Source organism: Pongo pygmaeus, chromosome 14 (genome assembly GCF_028885625.2).
Source record: "Pongo pygmaeus isolate AG05252 chromosome 14, NHGRI_mPonPyg2-v2.0_pri, whole genome shotgun sequence".
In the NCBI taxonomy this organism is placed as follows: Eukaryota; Metazoa; Chordata; class Mammalia; order Primates; family Hominidae; genus Pongo; species Pongo pygmaeus.
Window position 1 is genome coordinate 74,235,309 of NC_072387.2, and position 24,894 is coordinate 74,260,202.

Here is a 24,894-nt window from a genome sequence, read left to right on the forward strand (position 1 = left end):
ATACTAATAAAAGATCAGAACTCCTTTCAATAATTTTTTATTTCAAAATGAGAAAATCTCACAAGAAATAAAATTAAATGGTATCTTAATTTATAATTAAATTTTGAATTTAGTTACAGTAACAAATAATGGCAGCATCACATATTTTGATTGACCCAGCTGGTCAACAAAAAATACAGTATCTCAAATGAAAAATTTATCAAAAGGTACTAGATTCTTCTTATATTAATAGGGAGCATACTGGGGTGTTACTGCCTGTTTTAACATCTGCATACTTCAGCTGTTTCATTTAGCCTCATCAATCTTGCAGTGCTGTTTGCAGGAAGATCTGATCCATGATAATCCAGGCATGAGAACAGCTGATGCTCAGAGAGACTGATACTCCTGATGTGACTTGTACTAACTATGCATGAGATTTTCAACTCAAATGCACCTTATCAGTACTACCCTGGCACAGAATGAATCATGCTATCATTTTATTTTTAAATTATGAAAATATACTTCAAACTTTTTCATTAAAAGTATTGTAGCTAATTTCAGTCATAGCTAAGGTGTTTTGGAAGTTTTAATGCATCTGCTTGCTTTTAAACATGCCCTGGAAAGAATGACTTGAGAAACATTATGCAACTGTAATTTGGTGCAATTATTTCATTTTTGTGCCACAAATAGATGCCCATTTAACATGATTATACAATGTAATATAAAATAATATAATAGAGATTTAATGCAACTTTCAATGATGTGTCAAAATTGTACATCTTCAAGTGGATAGAAAAATCTGCTGCACAAATACACACACAGATACACACACACACATACACACCCATGTCACTCTGCATAGCTAAAATGTATTAAAAGATAATATTCATTTATTTTACCTCTATTCAGGTATTAGACTTGTTATTTAACTTTTATCATTTATTTTACTTCTTTTGAGATACTAGAGTTATTATTTTTAACTTATGTTATTTGTATTTATGTTGTAGTGAAGGAAAGTCCTCTGAAGACTCTAACAGCATCTATAAAGCATAGAATCATTTGAAATTAAGAAAAAAAAACTGGAGTACATTAGATGTGTCTAAATAAGGGTCAACAAACATACCCATTTAATCAGAGAATAGGTTTGATCTATTGTACAATGCAAAGAAAATCAGCTAAGGAGGCTTCAATACACATATTTTGAATCTCTAACCTTCAAATATTGTGATTCAGTAGCTGTTGAGGGAGGTAGAAAGTTTATGTTTTTCAAAAATACTCAATTATTCTGCTTTACATTCATGTATAAAAGTTATTGCTCCATATTAATTGCCAATTTAAATTTGTATTAAAATTTGATAATTTTGTGAATGTGTTTTTAAATGTATTCATTTAGGTTGAACTTATAAAATAATGCAAATCAATAATGACTAAATATCATTTATTTGAAATATTAAAATATTACTGTCTCATCTTTGTAGGTGTTGAATAACACTATTAAATTTATCATTATCTAATATCATGACTTCGGTATGCCTATCAAGTTTTACTGTATATTTATTAAAGAAATATATACTTGAGTATCTTGTGACAAGGGATAGATGTATTTGTAATTTAATTTATGCAGATTCATATATTCTTTCCATTCAGAGCAAATGAATGTCACAGATAAAAATTAGGAGAAATTTTTATAGGCTAAGTTAACAATAAGTTTATACCTTGGGCTTTTTCTCAAAAAATTTAACATGTATAATCCAAAATAAAGAGAAACAATATGAATTGATAAATAAATATCATGAAGTAAAGTTCATTATGCATTACCTCATCTCATGCCATGATATCATTATTTCACATGAGAGAAACTATCTCAAAAGCACATTTTATTTTCTAGGATGCAGTATTTAGAACAAAAATAATTTTTCTAGTGTATGAAAATATCTGGAGAAAGAAAAATTTGTATATATTAAAAATTAAAAGCACAGCAAGCAAATATCCTTAGGCACAAATGAAGAGTTTACAGTAGCCAAGAATTTCCTTGGTTTAATTCCCACTTCTCTCCTTTGTGTCCACATCTGGCATTGATTCGTTCTAAAAGCACTGCCAAGCAAGCTAATGAAATGCTTCTCTGAATAGGTATTATTTGGTTTTCATAGATAAACAAATGGTTATATGTTCCGTATTGCAATTAAGCTCTACCAAATTATGCACACACTCTCTGAATATGCAGTAACTGTTATTATTAATATTTAGGCACATCTGTGTTCTCCAATCATATCATCAGCAATTGAAAAAATGCTAGAGCACATAAAACAGAAGTATTTGTCGCCAATTCAGAAATTAACGTTCATTCAAAATTGTGCCAATAAGCATATTGAGTTTTGCTTTCAAAAATTGTTTTACATGCTTTCTTATTAAGAAATTTCTTGGTAGAAACACTGAAACAAAATGTTTAAGTAAATGAAACAGCAGTAAAAATACAGATGCTCCTCGACTTAGGATGGGGTTACATTCCTACAAACCCATAAAAACCGAAAAAAATTTAAGTTGAAATGCATTTAATACACCTAACCTACCAAATGTCATAGCTTGGCCTGGCCCACCTTAAACATACTCAGAGCACTTACATTAGCCTACAGTTGGGCAAAAGCATCTGGCAACACAGTGCACTGTCAAGCATCTGTTGCTTATCCTTCTCATCAGGTGGCTGACAGGGAGCTGCTGCCCAGAATCACAAAAGAGTATTCTACTGCGTATGAGTAGCCTGAAGAAAGATCAAAATACAAAAGTTGAAGTACTGTTCCTACTGAATGCGTATCGCTTTTGCACCATCATAAAGTCAAAAAATCGTAAGTCAAGCCACTATAAGTTGACGACTATCTCAGTGTTTATAATATTCCTCGAGGTAATAAGTCAATTTTGTTGCATGAACATACTGAATTTTTTAACCAAACACAAGCATCCCTGCAAATCCTTAAAACTTATCAAGAGTGGGCCAGGTGCGGTGGCTCACGCCTGTAATCCCAACACTTTGGGAGGCCGAGGCGGGCGGATCACGAGGTCAGCAGATCGAGATCATTTTGGCTAACACGGTGAAACCCCATCCCTACTAAAAATACAAAAAATTAGCCAGGCGCGGTGGCGGGCGCCTGTAATCTCAGCTACTCGAGAGGCCGCGGTAGGAAAATGGCATGAACCCGTGAGGCGGAGCTTGCAGTGAGCCGAGATAGCGCCACTGCAGTGCGGCCTGGGCGAAACAGTGAGACTCTGTCTCTTAAAAAAAAAAACAAAAACAAAAACAAAAAACAAAAAAAACTTACCAAGAGTGCACTTTGAAATTTAACAGAAATTTTAGATTTCCATGAAAATTATTATTATTATTATTTGGGAGATGGAGTCTCACTCTGTCATCCAGGCTGGAGTGCAATGACGCCATCTCGGCTCACTGCAACCTCCGCCTCCTGTGTTCAAGTGATTTTCCTGCCTCAGCCTCCTGAGTAGCTAAGATTACAGGCACATGCCAGCATGCCTGGCTAATTTTTGTATTTTTAGTAGAGACGGGGTTTCACCATGTTGGCCAGTCTGGTTTTGAACTCCTCACCTCAGGTAATCCTCCTGCCTCAGCCTCCCAAAGTGCTGGGATTATAGGTCTGAGCCACTGCACCCGGTCATCTTTCAATTTTTTAAACACTTCAGTTGGACTGAAGTTAGAGAATTATTGCCTTGTGGAATTGTGATAATAAGCTCATCCCTTACTAAATTTTGACTTTAAAAATAAAAACTCTAGATTTGCTAATTAAGCAATAGATTTATTTATATACTGAATATATAGTACATAAAGATTTTATTTTAACTTGAGGTTAATTTTCTTCACTATTTTATTTGTTTTAATTTTTATAGATGTCAAAAAATAATTATTCTGGCCATGAAGATAGTCCAAATATATATTGACATCATCTATATCTATATGTGTATATATATAGATATATGTGTGTGTATATATATATACACATACATAGATATATGTGTACACATACATAGATGTATGGTACACATACATAGGTATATGTGTGTATATATATATACACATACATAGATATATGTGTATCTATGTATGTGTACCATCCCACTTAGAATATTGCATTGCCTCCACATTGACTTGCTTCTTCGTTGTCTTGAACCACTTCAAACTTTACTTTCATTTTTACAAATGAAATATATATATACACATACATAGATATATGTGTATATATCTATGTGTATATATATGCATACATAGATATATGTACATATCTATTTCTTTCCCCTTTTTATATTTAAGCCAAAAACCAATCCACACTTTTACCATTAAACCTATATCCATATCTAACTTTACATTGCTTTTAAACAATACCGAATTCATAATCATACATAATTGATGCTGAGAAGCTCTGTAAAACTGAAAAAAAAAACCTTAGGAATAGTAAACCTGTAAATTTACAAAGGAACTAGAATTATTGCATTTTTTTGTTTAGATTAGTTATATAATTGAATGCAATATTATTATGTGTTGACTGTATGCCAGAAATTAGTTAAATTTACTGATTTCTGGTATTTATTATCTATTAAATTATTTATATACAGGAAACAATCACTTTAAAAATAATACAGTTAGGTTAAGGACTATAATAGCCTTTCTTTAGGAAAGGAGAGAAGAGTTGCCAAATTTGGGGAAATTCAAATGTAGAATTACCAGAAAATTAACTTAAATCGACTATTGATTCACAATTTGGAATTGACTAAAAGACGGAGCTTTAAGGAGAAGAAGAATTTTACTTATCAAAAGAAGAATGCCTTAAGGCAAAATAACGTGTCTGGGGGTGAAGGCAGAGCTTATACCAGAGAGGGCCATAGTGCTACAAAGGAATTAGGTGTCACTGATGACTCTGAAGTAAAAAAGTAGCAGTAAAATATGAGATTTAGATTGCTAACTTGTTTATAAAAATGAAAGTAAAGTTTGAAGCGGTTCAAGACAATGAAGAAGCAAGTCAATGTGGAGGCAACGCAATATTCTAAGTGGGATGGTACATTACCTTGAAATAAATACACGCAATGCAGATTAGGTTAAAGAGATAAAAAAGAAGACAGGAGGTGAATTCAGCCAAATATTAATTTGTTGTAGAAAATAAGCAGGAGGAAGGTAAAAAGAAGGACTTCCAGATTTCTGGTTCGGTTGATTAGCAGCTGGTACTGCAATCAGAGGATATAAGGATTCTCCAGAAAGTAACTATGTTTCAGACGTAAGGGTGGGGAATGGTGTATTCTATTTTTGAATTGTTAATTGTGCCTTTTTAAAATTGTTAAAGTTATTCAGAAGACCATTTGGGGGGTAAAGAGAATATTTTGAAACATTAGAAGGCTTTATTCGCCTAACATCTTATTATGCAAGGAACATTTATTAAACATATATTTTGTCTCTTTTTGGTGGTAAGCACAGTACTGCCTATATGGCCTTTGACATACCTTGCATCTCAGAGATGAAAGCGTTCTATTCACTACTCACTAAGCCTATATTCACATGCCTTGAGGGACATGTTAAGAAAATTTAATAAGTTAATCTATAAAGGTCATATATAAACTGTAATATAAAAAAACACACTTAAAATATTAAGCAAATATAATTATTATAATCACAAGAATAAGGTATAAAGTAGACATTTAATTTTCCTCTTTAAGAAATATTTTTCCCTTTTCCTGGAAGTAGGAGAAAGAAAAATTTTATCAATCACTATACTGATTTCTTTCCTAGACTTAAACCAAAGGATAATGGGTAAGCGTCTCCAGGAAGTCACATTCTGCTTACATACAATCACTAAGCAAAGGTAAAATCTATTTACACTTAATGTGAGTAGTGTCGCTCTCTCTTGCGGAAGGAGAAAAAAAAACTAAGGTTATATCTTTAGCAACAATGAACAAGCTTGCTGCCTAGAAAACATATCTTACCTCCTTTGCCAGATTATTAATGCCCAGTCATAGGTAAACGCAAATAGTAAAGACAAAATTAACAATATCTTCAGAATTGTTATATATATGCCTGGGTTCCTACTCGATTCTAAGCAACTAGGTTAGGGAATACTACTTGTACTATTAGAGTTTACTAATTTTCTAAGACTGACACAGCATGCACTTCAACTTTGTTTCCCAATTCTTTCTATTCTGATGAGTGTTACTGATCAATTGCTGGATCTTCTAAAACTATTCATGTGTTTGAAGTAAACTCCTTGATAGAGAATTATAAAGGATCTCGATTTAAGTATTTCTGGAGAGAATATATATCAGCATAAGGCATTAATGTTCAATACTTTTGATTCATTTAATTATAAAGATTATTTTGTTGCTTTAAAAAGTAAGTGCAGTTGTTACTTTTACAATTTAAAAATGTAGAAATAAAAGTTTCATCTTCTCATGATTTGCATATAAACAGTATGCTTTACTCCATGTTAACATTTCACTCCATTTAAAGTGAAGAATACATTTTAACCACATACATGCGCACACACACACACACATAAACAGATTTACTCAACCAAATGTACTTAATTGGTTTTCCATTCTAACAAGCTTATAAAGCTCTCATGAGTGATAAAAAGATGAAATAAAAATTAAAAAAACATATTTTAAAAGAAAAGGAGGACATTAGAGATTAAATTTCTGTCTAAAATGTGCTTAGCAAGGCTAACTTTCAGAAGCATTTATATACACTCTGGCTAACATACCCTCCAACATTTACAAAAAGCATGGGAATGGGTAATCGGTCTCTTTGGATCAAGATAGCATTACTATTCTTTTCTACTGAAATACTTCTTCAAAGTGCACTTTGGAAGAAAATGAAAATATTGTAATTTTCACAAAAAGATTGTAAACTATTTTGAGAAACTTATCAAATGAATATTCTTAAAGTAGTCAGAGATTTCAGTTACTCTGTTAAAATAACACTTTTCTTCTGATGAAAACAATGCTATAGCAGTCCAGATTTAAAAACTGAAAGAAGAGTTAGTTTTTAAGAACAGGAGACCAAAGACGTGTATTTTACACTTGAAGGTCAATAGATTCAGTTTCTATCAGATTAGGATAGATGAGTTTAGAAAACCTCATGAAAACTCTTACTTCAATTTCTACTCAGTTTGTCTTTTTGTTAACTGATGATATCAGTTACAAACGGGCAAGGTGAGAAAAACAGTCTGTAGGTAATCTGTACATAAAGAACATAAGGTGTCTGCCAAAAATAAACACTGGCATTGTGCTAAGATCTAACAGGAAGCAGGGTGCTTGTCAGGGAATTGGTATGGGACACAGCACAGCCAGAACTGTGGGAGGTAATACAAAGCATGTGTGGGCAGTAATTTGGGCCAGGATGGGTACCGGGAGTCAGCAGACATCATTGCAAAAGTTCACTGCTGGTATCAGGAATACTTGAAATCAGAAAGCCAAGGTGTGATCCAGCCATGAAGCCTAATCTATGAGATACAGTGCTGTCATTCAAGGGATGAGAGATAAATTCATTTGATGCAGTCTTGCCCTTAAAGGATGGCTTGTTCTGGTCAACATGGTGGAACCCCGTCTCTACTAAAAATACAAAAATTAGCCAGGCGTGGTGCTGGGCGCCTGTAATCCCAGATACTCAGGAGGCTAAGGCAGGAGAATCGCTTGAACCTGGGAGGCGGAGGTTGCATTGAGCTGAGATCGCACCACTGCACCCCAGCCTGGGCGACAGAGTGAGACTCCATCTCAAAAGAAAAAAAAAAGATGGCTTGTTAATGAAAGAAGATATTCTGAAAGAAGAGATTCTGATAGTATCTCGGGTAAGATTGAAAGTAGCTTCAAACATACTCAAGTGATTCAGTTTTCTGGTTGACAAAAGATCCTTCTTTCTTCTTCTAATGTTATTGTTTGGGGATGGTAGCAATCAGGCTAGTGCGTGTGGAGTTAAGCCAAACCTTCAGCTGTGGAAGTGCCTGGCTGTTCAGGCCCAGGGATGCAACTCAGAAACAGTGTTCCCAATATTCCTCCTTAGTTAGGTTAGTGGTATTTCTAGAAATCTCTGGGAAATGAATATCATGGTTTCCTTGTACTGCCTTTGGTGGCTTTGATCAATCATTGAAAATGCAGAATGTATTAGGATAGTTATAATGTAGGTATTCAATTTGGCTAAGTATGAGAATAGAAGGCTTAAATGGGTAGAATGAAACAATGTATATTTTTCTATCAAATTTGATAGTTTAGGTAATGGTGATTTCTGAAAAATAATTTCCAAGGTGGTTTGGTAAGTTATTGTTTTAATACAAAATCTGAATGCCAATTTGAACTTAAAAAAAAAATAAGAGCAATTAGAGAGTTAAAGAAGTATCTGATTTGATTGGTCAGTATATAGAAATAACACCATCATATTAGTATTCAGTTGAATTCTAGCTCATAAATATTACATACAAGGTGCATAATTGACATGGAAGAACACATTAGAGGGGAAAATTTAATACGAAGTAACTTCTAGGTAACAAAAACCTCAAGGTAGGAGAAAAAGAAGATAAACTGCAGCCTGAGTGTTAAAGTGAGCATGGAATAGGGGCCTTGATTCAGGGCTTTGTCTGAAAACAAATACATGACTGCATGATGACCTATATCTAATATTGCCAGTGGTATAAAGGAGTATGCAATGTAAGCATGAAAGTAATCATTAGAAACACATTTTTACTTTCAGCACTGTTGTATTTCATTGATTCATTGAGCTGTAGACCACCTACATCATTAAAGGTTTCCACATATTTTGCAAGTCAATAATTAACCCAAATACTTTCTAGCTCATTGTTTTCCATCCTACATCTACTCTAATAAGTTATAAAGCAGAAGAAGCAGGGATATGCCACCATTCATCCTGTTTTTAACTTTCTTCAAGGCAAGATTTACATTTTAAACATTATTTATCTTCACTGTTTAAATCTCACCACCACAAAATAGATACTTCAAAAAATATTTTCCCACAATAACTAAAGCATCATTTAATTGAAAACAATTGTTGAGAATATATGATATTCTTCTCTCCAGGTATGAGCAAATAGTCTCTTTGCCTTTGTGATATTAACAACTAATTTATTAATGAAATAATATGAAATATAGTTTTATAAGTAGAATGTGAGAGCATATGTGACTTTTCATAGAGATCATCTTAATTAAGAAAAACTAAAGTGGTTATGTAGGCTACGTGTACAAGATGCTTGGGAACTCACAAATTTAAGATATATTAATTTCTATATTCAAATGTATTTCTCCTCATATATGAGCATGTAGGGCCAAATAATTGTCCTTTGGTATATGCCAAATTGATGTGGGGGTACATATACTATTCCAAGTTCAAGCATGCAATTAATTACCAAACCTCCTAGTATGCTTAGAATGTCTCTGAAAATCATTTTTCTATTCTTTTTATGACTTTTTTTTCATTTGGTTATAATACAATACAGTTTTGGTTGTTTCTTGTACCTCAAAGGCAGAATCTACCTCTGAGTTTTTGGTATCTGTAATAGTGCTCTTCATGTTAAGTTTCTATAAATATTGGTAAAATAAATATAAGACAATAATTTTTTAAGAATTTATTTTTTAAAGCAGTTTTAATTTCACAGCAAAATTCAGAGGAAGGTGCAGGGATTTCCCATATGTCCTTCAGCTCCACCCATGGATAGTCTCATTGACAAATCATCATCCAAATCAGTACCATTTTCTGAAAAGACTTTTCTTCATTGTATTGCCTTTGTTGTTTGTCAAAGATCAGTTGATGATATTTATGTAGGTCTATTTCTGGGCTCTCTATTCTGTTCCATTGACCTGTTTATCTACTCTTTTTCCAATATCACATCACCCAAAGTCCATAGTTTGCATTAGGGTTCACTCTTGGTGTAGTATATTGTATGAGTTTGGACAAATGTACAACAAAATGTATCCATTATTATAGTATCATACAGAGTGTTTTCACTGCTCTAACAATCCTCTATGTCACACCTACTCATCACATCCTTTCCCCATTTCCTGGAAACTGCTCATCATTTTACTGTGTCCGTAGTTTTACATTTTCCAGAAGGCCACATAGTTGGAATCATATGGTATGTAATCTTTCAGACTGGATTTTTCACTTAGAAACACATTTAAATTAATTGTATATCTTTTCATGTATTAATTAATAGTTCACTTGTTCTTAGCACCGAATAGTAATCCATTGTTTGGAGGTACCACAGTTTATTTATTCATTCACTTATTGAAGAGCTCTTGGTTGCTTCTAAGTTATTGACAATTACAAATAAAGTTGCTGTAAATAGCCATGTGCAGAATTTTGTGAGGACATAAGTTTTCAGATCATTAGGATAAATGCCAAGCAGTATAGTTGCTGAATCATATGCTAAGATTATGTTTAGTTTTGTTAAGAAACCACCAGACTGTCTTCTAAAGTAGCTGTAGCATTTTGCATTGCCACCAACAATAAATGAGAGGTCCTGTTGCTCCACATCCTCACCAGCATTTGGAGGTGTCGGTGTTCTGAATTATGGCCATTCTAATAGACTTGTAGTGGCGTATTATTGCTGTTTTACTCTGCATTTCCCTAATGAAACATGATAAATATTATGTACAGTATCTTTTCACATGCTTTTTTTGCCATCTGTATGTCTTCTTTGGTGAGGTGACAGTTAAGGCCTTTAGTCCATTCTTAATTGGGTTGTTTGTTTCTTTTTAATTTTTTAATGATATTTTAAGTTCTGGGATACATGTGCAGAATGTGCAGGTTTGTTACATAGGTATACACGTGCCATGGTGGTTGGCTACATCCAGCAACCCAACATCTACATTAGGTATTTCTCCTAATGCTACCCCTCCCCTAGGACCCCACTCCCTGACACGTCCCATTGTGTGATGTTCCCCTCCCTGTACCCATGTATCCTTGTGTTCTCATTGTTCAACTCTCACTTATGAGTGAGGACAGGCGGTGTTTGGTTTTCTGTTCTTGTGTTAATTTGCTGAGAATGATGGTTTCCAGCTTCATCTATGTCCTGCAAAGGACATGAACTCATCCTTTTTTATGGCTGCATAGTACTCCATGGTATATATGTACCACATTTTCTTTATCCACTCGATCATTGATGGGCATTTGGGTTAGTTCCAAGTCCTTGCTATTGTGAACAGTGCCACAATAAACATACGTGGGCATGTGTCTTTATAGTAGAATGATTTATAATCCTTTGGGTGTATACCCAGTAATGGGATTGCAGGGTCAAATGGTATTTCTGGTTCTGGATCCTTGAGGAATCGCCACACTGTCTTCCACAATGGTTGAACTAATTTACACTCCCACCAACAACATAAAAGCATTCCTATTTCTCCACATCCTCACCAGCATCTGCTATTTCCTGACTTTTTAATGATCGCTATTCCAACAGCATGAGATGGTATCACATTGTGGTTTTGATTGGCATTTCTCCAATGACTAGTGATGATGAGCTTTTTTTCATGTGTTTTTTGGCTGCATAAATGTCTTCTTGTCTGTTCATATCCTTTGCCCACTTTTTGATGGGGTTGTTTGTTTTTTTCTTGTAAATTTGTTTAGTTTTTGTACACTCCTGAAAATAGTCCTTTGTCAGATGGATAGATTGCAAAAATTTTCTCCAATTCTGTAGGTTGCCTGTTCACTCTGATGATAGTGTCTTTTGCAATGCAGAGGCTCTTTAGTTTAATTTGATCCCATTTGTCAATTTTGGCTTTTGTTGCCATTGCTTTTGGTGTTTTAGTTATGAAGTCTTTGCCCATGCCAATGTCCTGAATGGTATTGCCTAGGTTTTCTTCTAGGTTTTTTTTATGGTTTTAGGTCTTACGTTTAAGACCTAAACATAATTTATCTTGAGTTAATTTTTGTATACCGTGTAAGGAAGGGGTCCAAATTCAGTTTTCTGCATGCAGCTAGCCAGTTTTCCCAACACCATTTATTAAATAGGGAATCCCTTTCCCATTGCTTGTTTTTGTCAGGTTTGTCAAATATCAGATGGTTTTAGATGTGTGTTGTTATTTCTGAGGCCTCTGTTCTGTTCCATTGGTCTATATATCTGTTTTGGTACCAGTACTGTGGCCTTGTAATATAGTTTGAAGTCACATAGCGTGATGCCTCCAGCTTTGTTTTTTTTTTGCTTAGGATTGTCTTGGCTATATGTATGGGCTCTTTTTGGGTTCCATATGAAATTTAAGGTAGTTTTTTCTAATTCTGTGAAGAAAGTCAATAGTAGCTTGATGGGGATAGCATTGAATCTATAAATTACTTTGAGCAGTACGGCCATTTTCATGATATTCATTCTTCCTATCCATGAGCATGGAATGTTTTTCTATTTGTTTGTGTCCTCTCATTTCTTTGAACAGTGGTTTTTAGTTCTCCTTGAAGATGTCCTTCACATTCCTTGTAACTTGTATTCCTAGGTGTTTTATTCTCTTTGTAGTAATTGTGAATGGGAGTTCACTTATGATTTGCCTGTTTGTCTATTTTTGGTGTATAGGAATGCTTGCGATTTTTGCACATTGATTTTGTATCCTGAGAGTTTGCTGAAGTTGCTTATCAGCTTAAGGAGATTTGGGGCTGAGATGATTGGGTTTTCTAAATATACAATCATGTCATCTGCAAACAGAGATAATTTGATTTCCTCTCTTCCAATTTTAATGTGTTTTATTTCTTTCTCTTGCCTGATTGCCATGGCCAGAACTTGCAATAGAATGTTGAAAAGAATGGTGAGAGAGGGCATCATTATCTTGTGCCAGTTTTCAAAGGGAATGCTTCCAGTTTTCGCCCATTCAGTATGATATTGGCTGTGGGTTTGTCATAAATAGCTCTTATTTTTTTGAGATATGTTCCATTAATACCTAGTTTATTGAGAGTTTTTAGCATGAAGGGCTGTTGAATTTTATCAAAGGCCTTTTCTTCATCTATTGAGATAATGATGTGGTTTTTGTTATTTACTCTGTTAATGTAATAGATTACCTTTATTGATTTGCCTATGTTGAACCAGCCTTGCATCCCAGGGATGAAGCTGACTTGATCGTGGTGGGTAAGCTTTTTGATGTGCTGCTGGATTTGGTTTGCCAGTATTATATTGAGGATTTTCACATTGATGTTCATCAGAGATACTGGCCTGAAATTTTCTTTTTTGTGTGTGTCTCTGCCAGGTTTTGGTATCAGGACGATTCTGGCCTCATAAAATGAGTTAGAGAGAATTCCCTCTTTTTCTATTGTTTGGAATAGTTTCAGAAGGAATGGTACCAGCTCCTCTTTGTACCTCTGGTAGAATTTGGCTGTGAATCTCTCTGGTCCTGGACTTTTTTAGTTGGTAGGCTATTAATTACTGCTTCAATTTCAGAACTTGTTATTGGTCTATTCAGGGATTTGACTTCTTCCTGGTTTAGACTTGGGATGGTGTATGTGTCCAGGAATGTATCCATTTCTTCTAGATTTTCTAGTTTATTTGCATAGAGGTGTTTATAATATTCTCTGATGGTAATTTGGATTTTGGTAGTGACATCTTCTTTATCATTTTTTAGTGGGTCTATTTGATTCTTCTCTTTTTTCTTTTTTATTAGTCTGGCTAGCGGTCTATCTATTTTGTTGACTTTTTCAAAAAACCAGCTCCTGGATTCATTGCTTTTTTTGAAGGTTTTTTTGTGTCTCTATCTCTTTCAGTTCTGCTCTGATCATAGTTATTTCTTGTCTTCTGCTAGCTTTTGAATTTGTTGGCTCTTGCTTCTCTAGTTCTTTTAATTTTGATGTTAGGGTGTTGATTTTATATCTTTCCTGCTTTCTCTTATGGTCATTTAGTGCTATAAATTTCCCTCTAAACACTGCTTTAGCTGTGTTCCAGAGATTCTGGTACATTGTGTCTTTGTTCTCATTGGTTTCAAATAACTTATTTATATCTGTCTTTATTTCGTTATTTACCCAGTAGTCAGTCAGGAGCAGGTTTTTCAGTTTTCATGTAGTTGTGCAGTTTTGAGTGAGTTTCTTAATCCTGAGTTCTAATTTGATTGTACTGTGGTCTGAGAGACTGTTTGTTATAATTTCTGTTTTTTTGCATTTGCCAAGGAGTGTTTTACTTCCAATTATGTGGTCAACTTTAGAATAAGTGTGATGAGGTGCTGAGAAGAATGTACATTCTGTTGATTTGGGGTGGAGAGTTCTGTAGATGTCTATTAGGTCCACTTGGTCCAGAGCTGAGTTCAAGTCCTGAATATCCTTGTTAATTTTCTGTCTCGTTGATCTGTCCAATATTGACAGCGGGGTGTTAAAGTCTCCCACTATTATTGTGTGGGAGTCTAAGTCGCTTTGTAGGTCTCTAAGAACTTGCTTTATGAATCTGGCTGCTCCTATATTGGGTGCATATATATTTAGGATAGTTAGCTCTTCTTGTTGCATTGATCCCTTTACCATTATGTAATGCCCTTCTGTATCTCTTTTGATCTTTGTTGGTTTAAAGTCTGTTTTATTAGAGACCAGGATTGCAACTCCCACTTTTTTTTTTTTTTTTTTTTTTTTTGCTTTCCACTGGCTTGGTAAATATTTCTCCATCCCTTTATTTTGAGCCTACATGTGTCTTTGCACGTGAGATGGGTCTCCTGAATACAGCACACCAATGGATCTTGACTCTTTATCTAATTTTCAGTCTGTGTGTCTTTTAATTGGGGCATTTAGCCCATTTACATTTGAGGTTAATATTGTTATGTGTGAATTTGATCCTGTCATTATGATTCTAGCTGGTTATTTTGCCTGTTTGTTGATTCAGTTTCTTCACAGTGTCGATGGTCTTTACAATTTGGTTTGTTGTTGCTGGTACTGGTTTTTCCTTTCCACGTTTAGTGCTTCCTTCAGGAGCTCTTGTAAGGCAGGCCTGGTGGTGACAAAATCTCTCAGCATTTCCTTGTTTGTAAAGGATTTTATTTCTCCTTCACTTATAAAGCTTAGTTTGGCTGGATATGAAATTCTGGGTTGAAAATTCTTCTCTTTAAGAATGTTGACTATTGGCCCCAACTCTTTTCTGGCTTGTAGGTTTCTGCCAAGAGATCTGCTGTTAGTCTTATGGGCTTCCCTTTGTGTGTAACCCAATCTTTCTCTCTGACTGCCCTTAGTATTTTTTTCCTTCATTTCAACCTTGGTGAGTCTGATGATTATGTGTCTTCGGGTTGCCCTTCTTGAGGAGTATCTTTGTGATGTTCTGTGTATTTTCCAAATTTGAATGTTGACCTTGTTAGGTTGGGGAAGTTCTCCTGGATAATATCCTGAAGAGTGTTTTCCAACTTGGTTCCATTCTGCCCATCACTGTCAGGTACACCAATCAAACGTAAGTTTGGCCTTTTCACATAGTCCCATATTTCTTGGAGGCTTTGTTCATTCCTTTTCATTCTTTTTTCTCTAGTCTTGTTTTCTCACTTTATTTAATTAAGTTGATCTTCAATCTCTGATATCCTTTCTTTCACTTGATTGATTCGGCTATTGGCTATTGATACTTGTGTATGCTTCACAAAGTTCTCATGCTGTGTTTTTCAGCTCCATCAGGTCATTTATGCTCTTCTCTAAACTGGTAATTCTAGTTAGCAATTCATCTAACCTTTTTTCAAGGTTATTAGCTTCCTTGCATTGTGTTAGAACATGCTCCTTTAGCTTGGAGTTTGTTATTACACTACTTCTGTCCAATCTTTGTGGATTTATCTACCTTTGGTCTTTGATGTTGGTGATCTTCGGATGGGGTCTCTGAGTGGATATCCTTTTTGTTGCTGTTGACACTATTCCTTTCCGTTTTTTAGTTTTCCTTCTAACAGTCAGGCCCCTCTGCTGCCGGTCTGCTGGAGTTTTATGGAGGTCCACTCCAGATCCTGTTTGCCTGGGTGTCACCATTGGAGGCTGCAGAACAGCAAAGATTGCTGCCTGTTCCTTTTTCTGGAGGCTTCCTCCCAGAGGGGCATCTGCCAGATGCCAACCGGAGCTCTCTTGTATGAGGTGTCTGCGGACCCCCGCTGGGAGGTGTCTCCCAATCAAGAGGCACGAAGGTCAGGGACCCACTTGAGGAGGCAGTCTGTCCCTTAGCAGAGCTCGAGCGCTGTGCTGGGAGATCCGCTGCTCTCTTCAAAGTTGGCAGGCAGGAACATTTAAGTCTGCTGAAGCTTTGCCCACTGCCACCCCTTTCAACAGGTGCTCTGTCTCAGGGAGATGGGAGTTTTATCTATAAGCCCCTGACTGGGCCTGTTGTGTTTCTTTCAGAAATGCCCTGCCAAGAGAGGAGGAATCTAGAGAAGCAGTCTGGCTACCAGGTTGTTTGTTTTCACATTGTTGAGTTGTAAGTGTTCTTGGTATATTTTAGAAAATAGTTATTTATCAGATATGTATTTTGCAAATATTTTCTTCCAGTTTATGAATTTTTTTAATTCTCTTGACAGTGTCTTTTTAAAAGGAAGATTTTTTAATTTTAATAAAGTTCATGATATTAATTCTTTGTTTCATGGATTGTCCCTTCAAGATTGTGTCTAAAAAGTCTTCACCAAATCTTAGGCATCTAGATTTTCTCCTATGGTTATGAGTCTTAAATTTTTGCTTTTTTACATTTAGGTCTGTGATCCATCTTGAGGTTTTATTTGTGACTATTATAAGGCCTGTGTCTATATTTGTGTATTTACTATTTTTTTTTTTGCACATAGATATCCAGTTGATCAGTACCATTTTATGAAAAGACTATATTTTCTTCATTGTATTCCCTTTGTTGTTTGTCAAAGATCAGTTGATGATATTTACATAGGTCTATACCTGGGCTCTCTATTCTGCTCCATTGACCTGTTTATCTATTCTTTTTCCAATATTACATTGTCCTATTACTGAAGCTTTATAGGAAGGCTGGAAGTTGGGCAATATCAGTTCTTCAACTTTGTTTTTCTACAATACATAGTTGGCTATCCTGAGGTTTTTGCCCCTCCATGTAAATTTTTGAATCAATTTTTTTGATATCTACAAAACATGTTGTTGGGATTTTGATTGGGATTGCATTCATCTACAGATAAGTTAAAATAGAATGATAATTTAAAGCCTGTAAGATTGTTTCATAAGACCATGGACAACCTGTAATTAAATATTTTGTGGTATGAAAACTTATTTTCTTATTTATAAAATATATAGCTACATCAAAATCAATAGCTATGTCAATGTATATATCTTGTTAGTATGTAAATGAAGAGAAACTGCACCATTAATTTGAACTTCCCACAGTAGAGCATTTCTCAATTCTAGACCCCAAATTAGTGAAAGAGTATTGTCACCAATTAGTAAAGAATGTTTGTGGCTTAGGTTCTAAAAAAAATGTTATTTATGTTACATTTAAAGGCTGTTCATACAATTGCTTTATTTGAAAATTGATAAGGGAAAAAATAAACAAGTGTCTTCTTTCCATTGGTGACAATATTCTAGGATAACCTAATATTTTACTTGATGAGGATGATTTACAGTGTATAGAAGTTGGCTAATCTACATGTAAGAAATGACACAGTTAAACAAATTAAACAATTCCTTTTACAATCCTGATAAGGCATTTATTTAGGCAAGCATATCTGATGGTTTTAAAACATTAGATGAGAGTGGTTGATAACAAACCGAACGGTCATTTAATGCCAAAATATCATTACACATTATACTTTCTACTTGCAAATAACTTTACAGTAGAAGAATCAAAATATAATCATGCCAATTCAATGGCCAATCTTAGCACCTAGAATATGAGTCTATTAGTTATTATGTCTTCTAATGTGGTGCATCATAAAGTGCATATCACCTATGTTGGATTCTAGCCAAAATTGTTTAAATGGAATCCATCAGTCCTTTAGAAATATAATAACTTCCAGGTGACAAGGAAAAGGGAGTAGCAAAGTACAACAACCTAAATTAAACCACCAATAATCACCAGAAGATTTGAAAGATGATCATTCTGCACAAGCGCATATAAGCCTTACAATCATCAGTATGATTTAGGTTGTGGGGTGGGACGGAGGGGAGAACATGGAAGGGGAGGGAAAGGGAGAATGGAAAAAGATTGAAAGACTAAAAAGAGACAAGGGATCTTAAAGAAGAGTTATACGTTTTTTTAATTTGCTGGTTTGTATTTTCTAATCGATACAATTGCATATAATGCTTCTGTCATATGAAGTTTAGTTTTTCCTATTAAATACATGTTTTACAATTTCTTTTTACAGTTTACTGAACATCCACAAATATTTCCACTTATGTAATACACAAAGTTAAGTGGTTTAATTGCTGTTCATTAGCCTTTTTGTTACACTTTTCTTCCCACTGCTGTTACACAAACCGAGTTTAGAGTATCATTTTATTAGATTATCATCATACACTTAAATTTCCCCATCTGGAAGTATCAACATTACCACAGGGTCCATCCATTATATTTATTAGCATTTGGCTTTTTAAAGGATTTTTTCAGTTATTCATATATTCCCTATGTGTTAAAACGAATGTTTTCAAGTTCAATTTAACTATATGTTTTTTCTTTTAAATATATTTCAGAAATCATCAAAAAAGGAAAACAAGTTTAAGACAAGGTAGTGAGCATTGCCTAGAGGTTTTTATCTAATAGGATACATGAGTTGTACTATCCTTTATCCTCACAAAGTAGAACAAAGCTAATTAAATACCAGTTTTCACCATGTAGAAAATACATCTGAAGCTTCTTAAGCCACAGCTGTTTTTTCCCTCTCTGAGAAAGACAAATAAATAAACAAGTGTGTGTGTGCATGTGTGCGTATGTGTGTGTGGATGTGTGTGGAGAGAGAGAGAGAGAGACTAGCTGCTTCTGAACATGTCTGCAACATATCTATCAGATTGCCTTGTCTGTTACTGTTATTCCAAGAATAGAGATTAAAAAACAAGCATTGGGACCGAGCAAATCAGATTCTCTACCTAGTTTTTGAGACATGTGGAAAAAAGTAATCGGTAATATTGAACTCACTGGAACCGAGTCGCTTCACGTCAGAGATCCATAAAAGGGCTCCAGGGCCCTTGCTGCTGAGCTACGAGAGAGTTGATCCTTATTAGCTACCTCCTAAATTTTAATATACATCCCCTTCCTCTTATGTGATTTGTTCCAGTAATGTTTCAAATATCCCAATCTAAAAAAAAAGTTAGATGTGGTTTTTATTGCTTATAGCCAAAAACACTTAACTAATACAAACTGTGTACACTGATTTTGGTGTTTGCATTAGTTGCATACTTTCTCCTTTCAAAAAGAAGAAGGAATGTAATTATTGCAATGTTATATGTCACTCTGTATTTGATTCAGCTCACCACAATTTTAGACACTTAAAATCTAATCCAAATTTAATGGAAATCAATGGCATTTATGTCATTTGTTATAGTAATTTAACTGTGAAAAATTTTATTGCTTAAAAAATATTTTTTGCTATTTTTACAAAGACTATAATTTCTTAAAATACTCTCTCCCTTAAATTTTAAGAATATTGTCCTGAATCTCTGAAGGTTGAATTACACAGTCACACATTTCAATGGTATGGGTCAGGGAGAGGGAATATTTCTGAAATTTTACCAATTGACTTGCAGATCACAAAGAATTCAAGTATGTCTTAAAGGAGTTAACAGTACATTACAAAGTTATTTTTTACAGCCTTATTAAATACTATTCTATCCTAAATTATTGCTTAGCTTTTTATAGTTGCTTTTGAGAAGATGGTGTGACAGGCTGAAAACAATGGACAACATTCTGGTATTTCAAGAGTATGGTTTAATTTAATATTTTGTTATAAAATAAATTGTAAATATTTTTAATGATATAGGCTTCTGAGTAATACATATTTCTAAATATATTATATAAAGATTATAGGCACCTAAATAAAGAAATATTAGATTCAAATTTATCAATTTCATTTTTCAAATCAAGTTTGTTTGAAAGTTTACTTTATACTGAATAAATTCAGTAAACAAAAAATATTAAACATATTTTTCTTTGTGCATGTGTATAACGTATATTATGTATCATACATGTATTATATATTGAATGTATTACTTACACTATATATACATATGTATTTATGTATGTGTATATATGATACACATATTTGATAGATAATATGCAATCAAAACCTCCCATGATTTAAGAAATAATAGATCCTAAGAGTTGATGTGTAATTAGGTTCTTTTTTGTTCAGCTATTAGTCAACTACAATTAGAAAAATAATTGAACCAGCTTAATATATCATATTTATAAATGTCCAGGATATAAGTTTTAACAAAGATGAACTTTAAATGTAAAAACAATCCTTTGAGGATATAGTCCAATATAATATTTTAATTTTTGTCAAATAAATATTGAATACACCTCATATTATAGTGAAACTTATTCTTGATTACATCTTGTAGCACCAGGATAAACACCAACACTTAAACCAATTAATTGATTTCAGTGAAAATTGCAGATTCTGTGTTTAATTGTCTACGGTGTTGCCTTTGAACAATATATATTGTATGGTTTTTGAATTGGTATTACTATATATGCAAAAGCAAATCCACTGCTGATACTTTCATTAAGTGATAAATAGAAGGGATGCATAAGTGTGTAAAATATATATATATGGATATATCCACACACATATATATCCATATGTATATATCCACACACATATATATCCATATGGATATATCTACATACATACACATATATAATTTAAAATTACAAAAGTTGAAAACAATGATTTTTATTAGAAACAAAATAAATGATCTATTTTATTTTGAATTAGGCTAAGTTTTATTTATGGCTCCCTTTGCCTAAAAGAAAATTAACCTATTTTCAAAGCAAAAATTGCATTGGACAAAGTTAAACAGGCAAGGAAGTCTTTATCCATGGCTATTTTAAGATGAGAGAAAGATCAGAACTAAATCTGAGCTCAACTTCATTGAAACAAAGGGCAGAAGAGTTTTAAATGCTGGGGTCAGCTGTGGCAAAGTACTGGATGATGTTTGTGAAGAATCTGATCAATGGCATGTATCTAGCACATTGAGTAATCACTGAGTTTGCATTTTTTTCTCTATAATTAGGCCACCTGTGTTTGCTAATTGGAACCCACAGAAATTAGGCTCCTACCCTCCTACAAAGACCTGGAGATAGGGGCACTGTTTCTCTGGATGATTACATTTCAAAAGGATGTCCCTCCAGTCATTGAAAAAGCACTCCTGGGTCTGCTGGTCAGCAATCTCATCACTGAGTATATACCCAAAGAAATATAAAACGTTCTATTATAAAGAAATATGTACATATATATTTATTGCAACACTATTCATAGTAGCAAGGACATGAAATCAACCCAAATTCCCATCAATAATAAACTAGATAAAGACAATGTGGTACATGTACACCATGGAATACTATGCAGCCATAAAAAGAATGAGAGTCCTATGCAGGGACATGGGTGGATCTGGAGATCATTGTGCTTAGTAAAAACAGAAACAGAAAACCAAGAAACCAGAAAATGCAGAAACAGAAAACCAACTACCACATGTTCTCACTTATAAGCGGGAGCTAAATGATGAGAACACATGGACACATGGACGAGAGCAACACTCACTGGGGCCTGTTGTAGGGTGGAGGGTGAGAGCAGAGAGAGAAGCAGGAAAAATAACTAATGGATACTAGGCTCAATATCTGGGTAATGAAATAATCTGTACAACAAACCCGCATGACACACATTTACCTGTGTAACAAACCTGTATATTCTAAACATGTACCCTTTAATTTAAAATAAAAGTTATAAAAAGAAAGCACTCCTGGTTTTTAAAACTGGTAATATAAAGATTTACATTTTCTAGGGGCAGTGAAAGAATTTACAATTACAAATTTTCTAAAGAAAATGCTTTATGAAAAGAGAGATCAGGAGCTTAGAGTCAGCAAAAATTATGTCTGAAGTTTAATCAAGCTGAAGAGAACTTTATAATCCCATCTTGGTCAATCTCTTAGGGAATCCCAGAATGAAGTTTGAATTCCATAAGCCTTTTATTTTACATCGGAGACTCAGTTTGATCCAAAATTTTAATGTGCAAACAGTTATTATCCAGGCATAGAGTCTTACTTAATGCAAAATTTTATTAGGCTTAACCATAAAGCACAGAATAATGAACATATTTTCTGATTCAATGAGTGTGCTTATTGAGTATCTAGCATGGGATTAATAATGATAGTTCTTCCTTGCTCCCAATGGGTGTCCAATATAGCTAAAACATGAGGAGCATACACATAATTTGGGTTGTGTTTGGGGAAAAAAATGATCTTCTGAGATAAAAAAAATCTATTAATTCTAAACTTTTCTATTAGAAATGAGGTATCTTGACTATAGACAGAAAGGTGTAGATACTGTACATATAACTAGCACTGAGTCCTTTTTTTACATTAGCATTTAGTACAAGGTTTAGGGGACTCTGATAGTCTGTGTCACAATGTGTCTATGATGGAGAGTAGCGTATATCCAGCATACTGGTAATTATCAAGAGCTGGTCAATATACGTGCCTAATTCCATATAACACTCACCAAATGTGAAATTAAGGTTGTCATTGTCATTTAACAACTGAGGAAATTAAAGTTCTGAATGCTGTAGTTTGTTCTATTTCCAAGGTCACATAGCTTATAACAGAGCTAAGATGCAAGACTTGTTTAAACCCTAAATCTGTACTTTTTGCATCACATAAAAATTTCTCCAATGATCAGTTCATTCATGAAAAGTAAAGTTTATTCACTTTGTTGCTTTACCATTGAAATCAACTCAGATGAATGGCTGCACATAGCTGACAAGAATATACAGAGCTTTAGATGTTATTCTTTCTAACCTGTCAGGTAGATACTATATTTCTTTACCCTGAGGTAGCTTAAGAAGCAGTGCCTTAAACAGAACTGCTTAGAAAACCAAGGCCTGATACACAGTTATTGTGCTCAAATTCCTAAATAACTTACAAGTCCTTTGTATTCGAAGCACCATACCATCATGCGTATCATAATCACTGAAATTCCTTTCTTTGGTTCAATAACCTGCTCTATTATTTGTTCTGTTACTGAACCAAACACACAAAAGGAATTGAACAAGATTATTTATCAAATTTAAAACCATAATATAGGGAAACTCATCTCAACTGTGCCCAGTCGTTGTGCACTTAGTGTTTGATAAACTGTGATAGTGTTCTAGCATCTAACCCACCAATCACAGAATGCTTTGCTATGAATATTAGATCTGTGAATATATAAATATAAGTTACATGCTATTCTCATCTGAGAATGCTATCAGATATGAGACTCTCTTAAATATGGTACAATGATACAAAATTTAAGTTCAAGTTTTACTTTTACAAAGGACAAAGTTTGACTACACTAACCATGTAAAGTTCTCTGCCATTTAATACTTCAGCCAATAATTAGTGTTTAACAAATTAGGTATTATAACAATTTATGTCAATAAAAATATCAATTATGATATTATAGACTAAGGATTCTGGAATACATTTCAAAAGTTGCTAGATATACCTAATTAAAGTTTGTCTTTTTAAACAAAATTGTCATGTACAGTTCAAGATAACGCAAAAGCAAATCTTTACAAGTCAATTTTAGACAAATATTTTAGTAAGCCTGAGAGTTGAAGTTATGTGACAATTTGTGCAATGGATTGACTGCAGGCATGAAGTAATTTGTGAAAGTATGCAGTACATTGATTATGAAAAACTGTATATAGACCATATTATGGTCATTACACAGAAACTCCACTTAGAATCTCTCAACAATTTTGAAGTAAAATTGATATAGTCTAAGAGTTAAACTTCAATCAGAGTGTAGATCAGAGATTAAATCCACATTCATTTTAATATGACCAGTTAATTTTCGAACCCCCATTGGCGATCCACTATACAAAGAAAGAAGGTGAACAGTAGGTTGTTCAATTTCTCGTAAACCATTTCTGTTAATAGGAGGCAATTTTAAAATCCTGGAGAAAATAGTAAATTAATAGATACCCTTTTAAAAACATTAACAGGTCATCAAAACAGTATTAAAAACTATTGATTTTTTCCGCAAAAGTTCTAGATTATTTGTTTTGCCAAGAAAGAAATTATTAGGACTTCAGAAATGAAGAAATGTAAACAGGACAAAAGTGTCTTAATCAAATCTAGTACCAAGATTTACATGTGTGTTGAGTAGTGATTATCTGAACATAAAGGAGCTTTGTTTCTGTTCTAATTGACATAATTGATAAACCTACTCAAATGTTCGCTGGTGATAAGAGCTGTGGATTATCTAATCTCCAAAAATAAATAGCAACCATAAGATGTGAAGCTTTTCTATTTGCATCCACAATTTTCTAATCTAAATATTGACTTTTAACCTTATGATACCTGCTTTATAAATCTACGTTTGCCTTTCTAATATTGCAATCTCTCTCTCTTTTATTATTGTTATAAATAAGTAAAACCTAATCAATAACAGTGATATCACAACAAAACAAAATGAGATCTGTCCTCATCTCTGCCCTCTTTGCTCTTCAAATTTTAAAACTCCTGATACATATGTTCAGGTACTGTCTATTCTGAGATGAAAGACTGCCTCTGTTAGTCTCTACAAGTGACCATTTTGCTTCAATTACAATTTTTAAAACTGTCAATACAAAAGACTTATGATATCTAAAATAAGCTACTTTTAAACTTCAAATATATGTAAGTTTGAAATGGTCAGTTTTAAAAATAATAAAATTAACATCAAAAAGCTTTTGATAACAACAATACATTTATCTAAAATTCATAATGTTATTTGCATCTTCTAGGCTTATTTCTTCTTGTATATGCTATT